Source organism: Podarcis liolepis, assembly GCF_965112155.1.
Source record: "Podarcis liolepis genome assembly, chromosome: 9".
Classification (NCBI taxonomy): domain Eukaryota; kingdom Metazoa; phylum Chordata; class Lepidosauria; order Squamata; family Lacertidae; genus Podarcis; species Podarcis liolepis.
This window is the reverse complement of record NC_139564.1, coordinates 35,982,747-35,995,123: the sequence shown is the minus strand read 5'-3', so window position 1 is coordinate 35,995,123 and position 12,377 is coordinate 35,982,747. Positions and strand designations below refer to the sequence as shown.

General features: G+C 43.2%; 1 long non-coding RNA gene across 1 annotated transcript; it reads right to left on the bottom strand.

The window, feature by feature from the left end:
* Positions 1 to 5,587: 5,587 nt before the first annotated feature.
* On the bottom strand, positions 5,588 to 12,047 carry LOC310714679. Its single transcript, XR_014529963.1, has 3 exons — positions 11,853 to 12,047; positions 9,371 to 9,454; positions 5,588 to 7,308 (listed from the first exon to the last, which is right to left on the bottom strand). It is a non-coding gene; the product is annotated as an uncharacterized lncRNA (long non-coding RNA).
* Between the last annotated feature and the right edge of the window lie 330 nt (positions 12,048 to 12,377).

Sequence of the window (12,377 nt, the reverse complement as noted above, 5' to 3'; positions counted from 1 at the left end):
GAACTCACGCTTGTGCATTAGAAGATGGCGACCATCAGGGTGGACCTTGGAAATATGCCGCCCTATACAAAGCCAACATTTGACGCCCTCCCCCCAGGCCTCGCGGTCCCAGCTTAAGCCATAAAACCAAGGCAGCAGGCTTTGGGAGGGAGGTCTGAGGTGCTGGCAGGGTCCCAGAGCCCTCCTACTTCCTTCTCAAAGCCCGGTAAGCACTTTGGGAAGAAGGGCTCGAGGAACCTGTCAGAGCCCTCATGCCAACTTTTTGAAGCCAGGCAAGTGCTTACTGGGCTTTGAGAAGGCACCCTCCTCAGTTGCACTACTCATGTTGCCCTAAATCTGCCTCTAAATCTGAACTGGGCCACTCTGAAAAGGACGGTGGCACTGTAATCAGGTCAAAACAACACAAATCCAGTAAATCCTACAGCACAGGTGCAGCACAAGTCTTCTGATAATCAGCCTCTATCAATGTGATCTATATTTGATCTTAGATATTTTTTAATGTACATCAATCCAAGTAAATGGGAACTCCAGAAGGGATGTTAATGTTGGGATTAAACAGTAAAGTATTTAAATTCCAGAGGCCTGCTGGATATATTCCAAATGTAGATACTAATAAAGGCAGTCATGAGTTTAATCTCCGCAATGCTAAGCGGAGCAAAGTATATCGGATTTAGCACTAGTCAAGCTACAGAGGATGGGCAAATGAAAAAGTATCATTGTTCCAGGAGTATTTTAAATGCCAATCAGGTTACTATCTCATGAGTAAAAGTTGCATCAGCAAATGTCCTTCAGATCAAAGATGCCCTTTCATTAACCCCAGTGGCTTCAACATATTCCAGCTAGCCACACGGATCAAACCATAATGCAAGTGGCCGCGCAATTATCCAAGCAAAAATAAACCCTGGTGTTCTTATTAGTAATGATGAAATCTCAGTCCTCCTTCTGGGAAGTATTAATGCTTATAGTTCATGCTGTACTGAATCAATTTCCTCCCTTGATGTTGAACTCCGTATGTTAAGGGTGAGTTCCGACTCTCCTCCAGGAACTCCTCTTTAGCTCATTAGAGACTCCTCTCATTCTGCACATGGCAGCACTTTTCCCTCCAGGGAAAGAAAAACCAGGCAGAACTCCTTTCAGACACCCATGTTGCAAGTTATTTTTATGCACTAGCCTGAAGGGGTTTGCGCCAAAGACACAGGAAGCCCACGATGCAATGTCAGCGCTACCATCACAGAGGATTTAGGACAAGAGCTTCAGTTTGAGGTCAAGCAGCACAGGAGCATATATTAGGAATGCCCAAAGGAGCATTAACACAAAAGTCAGGTTGAGAAGTGAAGTATTCAGGTGTAGGTGTGTGTGTGTGTGTGTGTGTGTGTGTGTGTGTGTGTGTGTGTGTGTAATGGAGCGTGGGGGAGGATATAATCCCAAACCACACATTCTTTCAAAACTTCTGCAGTCCATTGATTAAAATGGTTTACAACAGAGACTCCAGCAAAGTTTAACTGCCAGTTAGTCTTTCAAAATAAGGAGCTCTGGAAACAATTAATCTGTTGTTACATATACAGGCACAGTGTGCTGAAAACTGGAGTGCTCCAACTGGTCAGTCCATGGACATGCTACCTTGCCCCATTGGCCCAAAATCCCACCCAAATTTGAAGTGATTGGCTAGAGTGAGACCCTGGTTGGAAACAAAAGGACAGCCTCAAGTGAAAGTCAAAGCAAAGTCTCTGTATGAAGAAGAGGGTAGAAGAGGGAAGAGCTGGAGGATGGAGGCAGGCGGAGAACATCAAGACAGACAGAGGGGCTTGGGAAGTCTGAGAAAAGCCAGGAGCTGAACTTGGAACGAAGAACGTCTCTGGGAAAGCGTGGGTGTCCTAAGAGGCAGCCTGCAAGAGAGCTTCGCAGCTCAGAGTCAGCTGGGTTGCTGAGCGCCTGAGGCAGCCAGGTTGTTGGACCAGGGTGAAGACCGCAGCAGAAGTCCTGGTAGACGTCTATGAGGCTTCAGAACAGTGTTTCCCAACTTGTGGGTCATGAAACCTGTGTCAGGAGCTCACTGCTCCACCCACTATTTTAAAAACCCCCAACAACTTTGCAGTAGGCTAGTTTCTATACACATGTGACTCCCCTCTAGCCTCCATTCAGACAAACTAGAGTCATTATCAGAGCTAAGGACACATTTCTGCCAGGGCAAAGCAAGGCTAATGAAGGGTGGCCCTGGGAGAGTTCTCAGGGGCAGGTAGAGAGGCCTGGGGTCACATTTACACCCTGGCTGGCCCTGAGATTCTCTACCTCTGATCTAACAGGATTGAACTCAAGACTTTCTCTTGTATGTGCTCCACTACTGAGCTGTAAAAGTTAGCATGAGATCAGTTTTGAATATTCTAATGTATTGAGCATACACACACACACACACACACACACACACACACACACACATTGGTACCTCGGGTTACATACGCTTCAGGTTACAGACTCCACTAACCCAGAAATAGTGCTTCAGGTTAAAAACTTTGCTTCAGGATGAGAACAGAAATCATGCTCTGGCGGCACGGCAGCAGCGGGAGGCCCCATTAGCTAAAGTGGTGCTTCAGGTTAAGAACAGTACTCAACCCGAGGTACCACTGTATATATATATATATGGCAACCATGCCACTAGAAGATGGGTTTTTAATTTTCCTGTGCCCATAAATAAAAAAAATACTCCTTCTGCTTGAACAAAAAAAGTTTAATCCCCATTCCCTGAGCAGCAGTCTACAGAGTTAACAAAGCCTGATGAAATATTTGAATTTTGAACACCATTACCCCCATTCCTTCACATTCACTGAGCACATGCCTCAGGTGAATACATGGCTGACAGATCAAATGTAAAACTTGCACTCAGCCGTCAATATTTAATAAATGGCTTAGTCCATGTCCCTTTGCTTTTCCTCTCCAATGTTCAGTAAATTAAATTGGTGTAGTGATATATGTTATAAATAGAATAGAATAAATAGAATAGAAGATTAGCACATAAAACTCAATTCTGTACTCCTTAAAACTAATGTATCATTTGCCAGGCATTAGATTATGCTACAATCAAGACTTCGGCTAAATTTAATTATGCTCTCTTCTGAGTCTAGATATTGACATGTATTTAGTTAAAATGGTGTGAAGTGAAGATATTACTAATGTTAACTCATTTACCAATTTAGCTTTAGTTTTCCTTAGGGTTTAATACTGCTGTATCAGTTCAGTTTAATACAGTGTTACCTTGCCAATAGAATTATGGGTTGATCCTATATTTCCTGTTCAGAAGCAGCTTTGGGCATTCACTTATTTGTTGTATTCAAAGGACCGGTTAGAAATAAGAATGAGGATGAGAATTAAGCTTTATAGATGTGTCATTTAGTATTTTGATCCCTTCCTTGTGTGTGGCTGCAAGCAGACTCATCTTCCTATTAGTATTCCCCTTGTCCTTAGTATTCCCCTTGTCCTTTCTGCCCTGAGATGTTGTACTATGGAATTAAGTCAGGGCATTTTAAAATAGTGACCTGGATCAAGGGATGATTCTGACCTTTGGTGCTGACCTTTAAAGCCCTAAATGGCCTCGGCCCAGTATACCTGAAGGAGCATCTCCACCCCCATCGTTCTGCCCGGACACTGAGGCCCAGCACCAAGGGCCTTCTGGCGGTTCCCTCACTGCTAGAAGTGAGGTTACAGGGAACCAGACAGAGGGCCTTCTTGGTAGTGGCACCCACCCTGTGGAACGCCTTCCCATCAGATGTCAAAGAATTAAAAAACAATCTGACTTTTAGAAGACATCTGAAGGCAGTCCTGTTTTAGGGAAATTTTTAATGCTTGATGCTTTATCGCTTTATTATCATCATCATCATCATCATCATCATCATTATTCTTATTATTATTATCATTAATATTTTGTTGGGAGCTGCCCAGAGCCAGATGGGCGGAGTATAAATAATAAATTGTTGTTGTTGTTAAGACACAAGCAGATCAATCAATCTTAAGTGACTTTTGATTACATTACTGCTCATTGCTTTCCATTGCCTTCTGGATTGTACAATCCTATATTTGACCTTCATCTCTGCAGGTCTTTTAATAGTCTAGAGCAGAGATGGGTAACCTGTACCCTTCCAGACATTGTTGGACTCCATCAGACCAAGCCAGTATGGCCATTGGTCAGGGATTACGAGAGTGGCAGTCCAGCAACATCTAGAAAGCCACAGGTGCCTCACCCCTTGTCTAGAGCATGCGTCAGGAAATAATCTGAACAACCCAACTAGAACCTGGACAAAGCCATGTCTCCACTGCAGCACCAGAAGTCATTTAGGATGTCTGCACTTTGAATTTAAAACAATTTTAAATCTGTTTCATTATCACCCATGGCAGACAAGGAAACATGGGAACTGTAGGGCTGTAATGATATATAGTATGGTGCAGTGGCTAAAGTGTTGGACTAGGACTGGAAGGTTCAAATCTCCACTGAGCACACCAAGAACTCACCAGATGGTTACAAATCATGGTTTAAGGTCACATGCCACAGAGTGTTTCAAGCTAAGGTTTAGTCACTGCTAAGGACCCCAGTTAGATTTTCCAGGTCAAATAATGCAATGCTTGTCTGAGTTCAGATTTTATCAAAAAGACACTAAACACCATTTTGTGGAGCTGCTGACTAAGTAGTTTTGTTACAGATCCAGTCACTTTTGAAAGCATGACTGCCTGGGTTTTATCAAAGAAGTAAGCTTCTGTTTGCAATTTATAGAAGCCCTTGAAAATACATGCAGTTTTTAAAGGGTCAAGACAAGAAAACTTGTTCAAAGAAGGGAAAAAAAACCAAGACTCCTTGCGCTCTGCTCCCCCTTCCTCCTATCCCGTGACCTGTATTGAGGGTTCTCCTGTTCCTCCATAACAGATTTGGTGCAGAGCTGGAGGGAAGCCCCATTGCACCAGCAGGAGCTCTTGCGCTGGCTTCCACTAGGGCACTGAGTTAGTTGAATCCAAGCTAATATTCAGTTTGCACTTTAATACAAGCCTACCTAACATTTCAGAACAATATGCATACCAAAACACAGATATCCTTTGAAATTTGCACTTCTCGAAATGTTGTGATGCACTTATCCAATCAAAGAACTGTGTACAAAAATGCATATTAGAGGGAAAGGTGCACTAAAACGGTGGCAAATCTTCATGACACCTTTGAAAAAAAGTTTAAAACTGCTGTGTAAAGCTGATGAACTGAACTTATGATTTGAAAAATGAAAAACTGAGAAAGATGGATAGAAGCATCCATCCCAAGCTTTCATTAGGAGTGAGAATAGTTTCTCCTAACTTAATTTTATTTACAAACATTCAAATTTATATTACTGTATATAATTAGACTTTTTCCAACTGTGGATGCTGCTGGATTTATGAATTTTAAATTTTAAATTTTGTTTTGCTTTATTTATTTGTTGACCCATCCTTCAGCAGTTTCCTAAGAAGTTTACAAAAAGTTAAAATTACAAAAGAAAACAAAGCAAAAAATAAATCAAGAACATTAAATATAAAAAGAGCATATATAAATATAAAAGCAGTCAGCAGAATTAGAAACAATCAGCACCAAGGAACATAAAACTAATGTACAGGATCCAATGAAAAATCAAAAATAGGAAAGAATTAATTTGCCTTAACATTATTTGAGAAGATTAATGATTTCCAATATTTTCTTGAATTAGTCTGCAGGGTACATGAATATGCACAAATAATTTGAAAATTCACAAACTCTAAATTACATTCAAATAATTTAACAATAAGAGCTGCAATATCAAATAGTCCCTTGTCTTTTAACTTCAAAAGCAGTGTTTGAAACTCAGGAACTTGAATTCTAATGCTGCTGCTACTGCGGTTTAAATGCTTGTAATTTCATGAATTTGTATTACACTTTATTTCAGAGCTCATTTTTGCTGTGCTTATAGTGCTATCCTGTGCACATCCACTCAGATGAAATCTCCATTGGATTCAATAGGAAAGGTTTTTCTAGGGTTGCCTTTATTATCAGTTTAGTTCACATGTAACATTTTCAGTCTGGAAACCCATGGCTTAAGTGTTGTGTCCTCAATGCATTCCAAGGTTTTGTTAAACCACAGTTTCTTGTCAAGTATAAACCAGGAAACCACATTCTAAACTCTTCCCATGTGGGGTGAGGGGCGCTCGGGCAGGGCCTGGTTCCGCTCGCATGGAGCAGCCTCGGGCCCGGCTGCTGAGGACGTACTCAGGGCTGCAGGGGGGGGGGGACCAGGCTGGGCCACTGCTGGGCTTGGCTGAGGCGGCTGCCCCCTCCTGCCCCCTGGATCTCGCCCCCGGTGGACCGCAAGTACCCCTTCAGCAGCAGCTGCTCCTCCTCCCTGTCCTTTGAGGAGGCGTCCACCTCTTCCTCCTTCGGAGACCCGAGTTACCTGCCCCCCAAGGGGGTCCAAAAGGCCCAGAGGCAGGAAAAGGCCCCCGCTGCCCCCCTTCCTCCTCAGAGGACTCCGATTTCCTGCCCCCCACCAGGAAGGTCCGGCTGCGCAAAAAGCCCCCCAGCAGAAAGGGCACGTCCAAGAAAAAGGGGAAGGGGGCCAAGGAGAACAAGGCCCCGCAAGGAGAGTTCGGGGGCTGGCCTGCTGCCGCCAACCCCTTTGTGCCCCCCACCCCACTGCGCAGGAACGTCACCCAGTGCCGCCAGAAGCCTGTCCAGAGAGGGCTGAGTATACGGTTCCCGTTGCTGTTGAGCACCCCCGAGCTGCCGCGGCTGGTGAAAAGGGATTTGGAGGAAGAGGGAGGTGAGGAGGGCGTCCTGCGGGGCAGCAGCCCTGTCTCTTATGCCTGCTGCTTTCATCCCGATGATCTGCAGGAAGTGTTGCAAGAGGACTGCTGTGGTGGCGGCGGCGATGGCCTCTCTGAGCTGAGCTCAATGAAGATGGATGGGGATGCCAGGGAGGTGGGAGGCAGCTTGGAGCTCTTCACCCTGGAGGATGTCCCGAGTCTACAGCGGAAGTCTGTGCACGAGGATTCCCAGGCTGAACCTCTGCCCATGACGTTATTTCAGCCGCACTGCAGCAGCTCACCCCACACACTGCTCAAAAGCAGCTCTGCCTTGCAGTCTTGCAATTCCTGCAGTGAGACGGGAGCATCTTTGCAAAACAGGGAAGGGCTCACAATCTCGCCGGGGTGTTATGTGGTCAGCCCCAGTCGTCTTCAAAGCCTGGGTGCAGATCATGGCTAGAGCCTCCCAGTGTCACCAAAAGAGCCTCTTTTGGGTGTTTTCCAGCTACAAGCCAATTTGCATGATGACTATGAAGCAGAAATGAAAACCAGATTTGTAGACATATCTTAAATTGCAGGGACACAGGGACAATGCTCATTTTCAGTGCAGCAAATGGACTGTCTTGTCTTGATGTTATTTTTTGTAAAATTGGCATTGATTTTAAAATTTATAAGACACTTTTTGGATGGGAAGATGGGCTAAAAACCATGAAATAAAAGAAAACAATTTGCATAGCTGTGCCCTGCTTGTCTCATGCAGTAAGGCTTCCACAGTAGCTTCTTCTTGCAGCATAACAGCTACCATCCAAGGTCAGATTCAGCTCTGTATATCCTTGGGAACTCTTCTCCATTGGCCTCTGCTCTGTCCTCTTAACTCTTTGTTTCTGTTTGCCCAGAGAGAGCTTTGTTTCTACCTATTTCTACAGAGGTATCATTGACTGTCTCTTCTCTAGCTCATTTACAGATCAATACACACTGTGTGATGTGCTGTATAGCTCGGTAACCTTCAGAGACCAGCTAATGGCAATGGTGGAGAGCTGCTTCTCTTAGCCGTAAACTATAAGAAAGTCAAGATTTACTGTTTGTCCTAGTCAGGAGGGAATGGAATTTCAGAGCAGCCTCTTGAGCTATTTTACTGTATAGAAATAAGGCTGCAGGATCCAGCAAAGGCTGCTACAGCAAGAGAAATGCTTGTTTGCTGAGGTAAAGAGAAGAAGGGGGGAATTACTGCTACTGCTATTAAAAAATACTAATACATAGGAGATTCTAGCACAAAACTGGCACAGCCATGGCTCAAGAGTACCTAGAGACTTGCCTCATCTCTTGACTTCATCATGAGATATGCGGTATTTCCTACAGTGACTGTCCTCTCTTTACTTTCATAGAGTTCATGCCACAGGCACTTATCATAATTATAATTTTTGGCTCCCGCTAACAATAGAATCCCCCCCCCATCACCTTCTGATATATTATTTGCACCCTAGACTATGAGAAACAATTACTTTCCTCCAGAACTCTCATTTCCATCCCCCTTCTTGCCTACAACATAGTAGCTAATTTTACACCAAGGACCTAATTACTTCAGCTCTCCTGGCATTTTTCTTCTGCTCTTCAAGTCATAAAGCCCATGTTGCTGTGTCTGAAGTCCTCATTAGATGGAGCTTCAGAAAACTTGCCTTGTGAGCAGCCACTAAAAAAAATATTGTATCTGACAAAAGCAGCCCCAATTCTGTAATCTGGTATGATCATCCTTAAGGCTTAAACAGATCTATGCTATGATGATTAGTTTATCATGCGGGTAAGTGGCTCTCATACACATATTATTTTTGCAAGGTTTTTGCTTGCAAATGGTGGGCTGGGGCAGTTCTATTGCACAAAAATTCTTCATGCAAGAAGCACAAAATCCTGGTGGTGGTGGCTGATGCTGGTGTGCAGGTGTTGCATTTGCCACAATAGGGCCTAAATCAGGACTGGAGAACCTGTGGCCCTCCATATGTTCTTGAGCCCAACTCCTGTCAGCTACAGTCAGCATGGCTGATAGCTAGAGACGGTAAAACATGGTAGACCAAAACTGAGCCACTTTATGACTCCAAGAGCAAAGTAGAAATCAGGTGACCAGCAGCAGCAATGGAAAACAGAAGAGGTTTAACACAAGAACAGGCCTTTTCTGTGGTGGCTCCTTGTCTGTGGAATGCTCTCCCAGGGAGGCTGGCACCAGCAGAAAATGTTTGTAAGCTGGCCTTTAGCTGATAGAACATTCTATGGCGTTTTTAATGTGTTTGTGAGAGTGGTGCTATTGGCTTGTGTTTGTTTTATTATGTATTTTATGTTCTAATTTTGGATTTTTATGTTGTGAACCACCCTGTGATCCTTGGATGAAGGACAGTATACAGTTTGAATAATAAATAATGATGATGATGATGTTAAAAACAAACAAACAAAATCCACAAACAGATCCTCAAATATTATAAAATGGTTAGGAGCTTTCAGTGACCCTCCCTTCCAAACAGTGACAGACCTTGGCCTCTCAAATTTCAGTGGCGCCCCATGCGACGCCAAAATCTGGTGTGCACCCCCCCCCACTTCCTACCTTCTGTTGGACTTCATAGTTGCGCCACCTGCTACAGCAACCCAGAAGCTCTGTGCCCAGTGCAACTGAATCAGTCATGGTCTCCTAGAACCAAAGGAATTGAAAACTTAATTAAGACTGCATCCCTCAAACATCTCTCAGTTAGCATAATGGAGCACATGCAACAAGCCTATAACCTGAAAATGGGGTTGCAACTTAAAATAAAAATCATTGTGGCATTTGGCTCTTTTTATATCATTATTCTGAGAAGTGAGCAGAAGACAATCCTCTCTCTATTTAAAGTATATATCATACATACAGAGAACATTTTGCAATCTATTCTTAGGCTTTCTCGTATCTTACCAAGGCCCTTTCATAAGCATACCATTCCTCTCTCTACAGGTATATTCACTCCCTACGGGATTTGAAGGCGTGTGGAAGTCAGAGTGATTCTTTGACAATGATGATGTGGGTCTTTGGGAAGCAGCCTGTCAAAACAGTTCTTCACCTTAGCAACTGTTGTCTTTACAGTGGAAGGCTGTTGAGCCTTGTAATGTCAAACTCCACTTTGTTCCCTCCAGTCTTACATTTTCAGTATCAGCAACTCTTTTGCTTAAGGGCTGATTTTCCATTAGTCTATTCCTACCCACAGTGGGGGTTTTTTTGTTATGATTTCCAGTATATAATGTTGTGCTTAATTAATTTACTTTCTCTTTCTTTCTTTCTCTCTCTCTCTCATTAGTATTTGTATTGGCTGTTAACTTTAATAGTTCCTTCAGAGCCAAGTATCTTAAGGTCTGGCCTAAAAACCCAGAGCTAAACTGGGAACTTTTGCAAATGCTGAGAGCCTGCCATTCTAAAAACCCTCCCACAGTTAGACTGTTTTCCTGGCTAAGTGATGGGTGGCTACTGATCTAAAGTGCCTGTTGGATCCAGATAAGGGGAGTCCAAAATGTCTTTGGTTTGTGGCTATCTCAGAGCAGTTACAGTCTTCAAAGCATAGCTGTATTTTAAAGATGACACTGGTGGAAATGCAAGGAATATAAAATGGTCGCTGGAATTCTTCCCCTTAAAGCAGGCAGCACAAATATCCTGCAAAAGGTTTTGGTGAGCCTAGCCATAATCATTCACCCAAGGCTTGCTCCTGCACGTCAAATACTTATGCATAGAATAGAAAAAGACTGGCAGCTGTTTTGGATTCCGGGAATGATTAACCAGGAGGATCTGCTACAGCAACCAAAGTTTCGCAACTTTTCTTCTGAATTGCATAAGAAAATATGGAAGAGCCAACACTCTGCTTCTGTTTATTTTCTGGAAGCTGCAGAACATCCCTTATAATGAAAATACTGGTGTACTTTAGGGCAGGAGTCACCAACCTTTGAACACCAGTGGGTGCATCTGGAACCTGTGCTGGGGGTCTGCTGTTGGGGGGTATGGCATAACACAAAATGGCTGTCACATCTCTTTTATATGAGCAGAAAGAGAGACAGGGCCACAAAATGGTTCAAGTATGCCCCTGCTATACAATGGGAGAAAGCCACGCTGGCTCAGGGAGAGAAACTATTTGCATCTCTCTCCACTGTTCAGAATGGGAGGAATGGAGGGAAAGTGCCAATGAAATGTGGGCTTGTTTAAGGAAAAATTGTTCAACATAGGACAAGCCAAGTCAGTGCAATCAGAAACTAAACAGGGAAAGCAAATAGTCAGCATGTTTACTGAAACCTTTTGCAGGTACTATAGTATGTATGTATTGGAAGGCACTGTGGTGCCCCAGGGCTCCATGGCAACCCCTACTATTGGTAAAATTTTATTCTCAGCTGTGGAAGAATTAGGTCTAAGATTAAGAACACTGAATTTCATCAGCAAATATTTGATACTATGTTAGAAAGATAATTTTATCCTGTAATCTGCTCTTGCTCCTATCTTTATTCCACTGAATCAAAATGCATGCTGAAATCTCTTGCATATACTGGTAGTTAGTAAGAAATGCTAATAAGCTAATAAGCACAGGCTATCAGCAGACCACTTGCTCCCAAACAATGTGCGTCTGATTAAAGAATGTACACTTTATGTACCGCATAAAATGACAAAAGGGCCTGCCATCTCTGTGGCTAGTTCCCTGCTGCTGAAACATTTAAAGACTTGTGACTTAACCATTTTACTGTTCAGATTAGTTCTTTGTTTGCCTTTAAAAAAAATGTTACTTTGGGAAAGACTCCCACTTAAAATATATATGTACACTTTTTTGGCCTTTTATAATTTCCTTGAGGCTGTTAGTTAACCACACTGGCCTTATCTGAGACTTGTTAATTTCCTCTCCCGTTTGTAGTATATGTTTTTATTTGAGCTACTATTATAGTGTTTTTAAAATGCTTCCAAATTGCCTGAAGGGATTTTATGCCTCTTTCCAACTTCAGCTTGCCTTTAAGTAATCCCTTTATTTATTCCCTCATACTAAATCAAATGTGTCCACATTAGACTTACAAGGTAATTTTCTACTTACATGTGTTGATATAAAAATGTTGTCCTCACTCTTCCTAAGTAAACAATTGCATCCCTAGCCAGTTCCTGGACATTGAATCCAGATTACATAGAAAACTACCAGATGCTTGGTCAGACTATTTGTCCTTCTAGCTCAGGTGTGGGGAACCTTGCTGACCTTTAACTTCCACCACCATTGGCCATGCTTGCTGGGGCTGATGGGAGTTGTAGTTCAGCAACATGTGGAGGGCCAAAGGTTCTACACACCTGCTGGCCATCAGCAGCAATCAAGGATCTCAAGCACAGGCCTTTCACATTACCTGTTAAGTGCTTCTTTTCATGGTTAATGCCAGCAAATGGACCCAGTTGTTTTCCTAAGGAAATCAGAGAACTACATAGTGGGGTGTGCCATTCACTTGCACATGTAACATTTACCACTGCCACACACCTGTGTCTTTTCTTTATGTGTGTGTGCTCAGAAAGAACATATGTAAACCCACACAGCATTAGGTGATGTGGGGGGGGGGGAGTCTAGTGTATTAGGAAC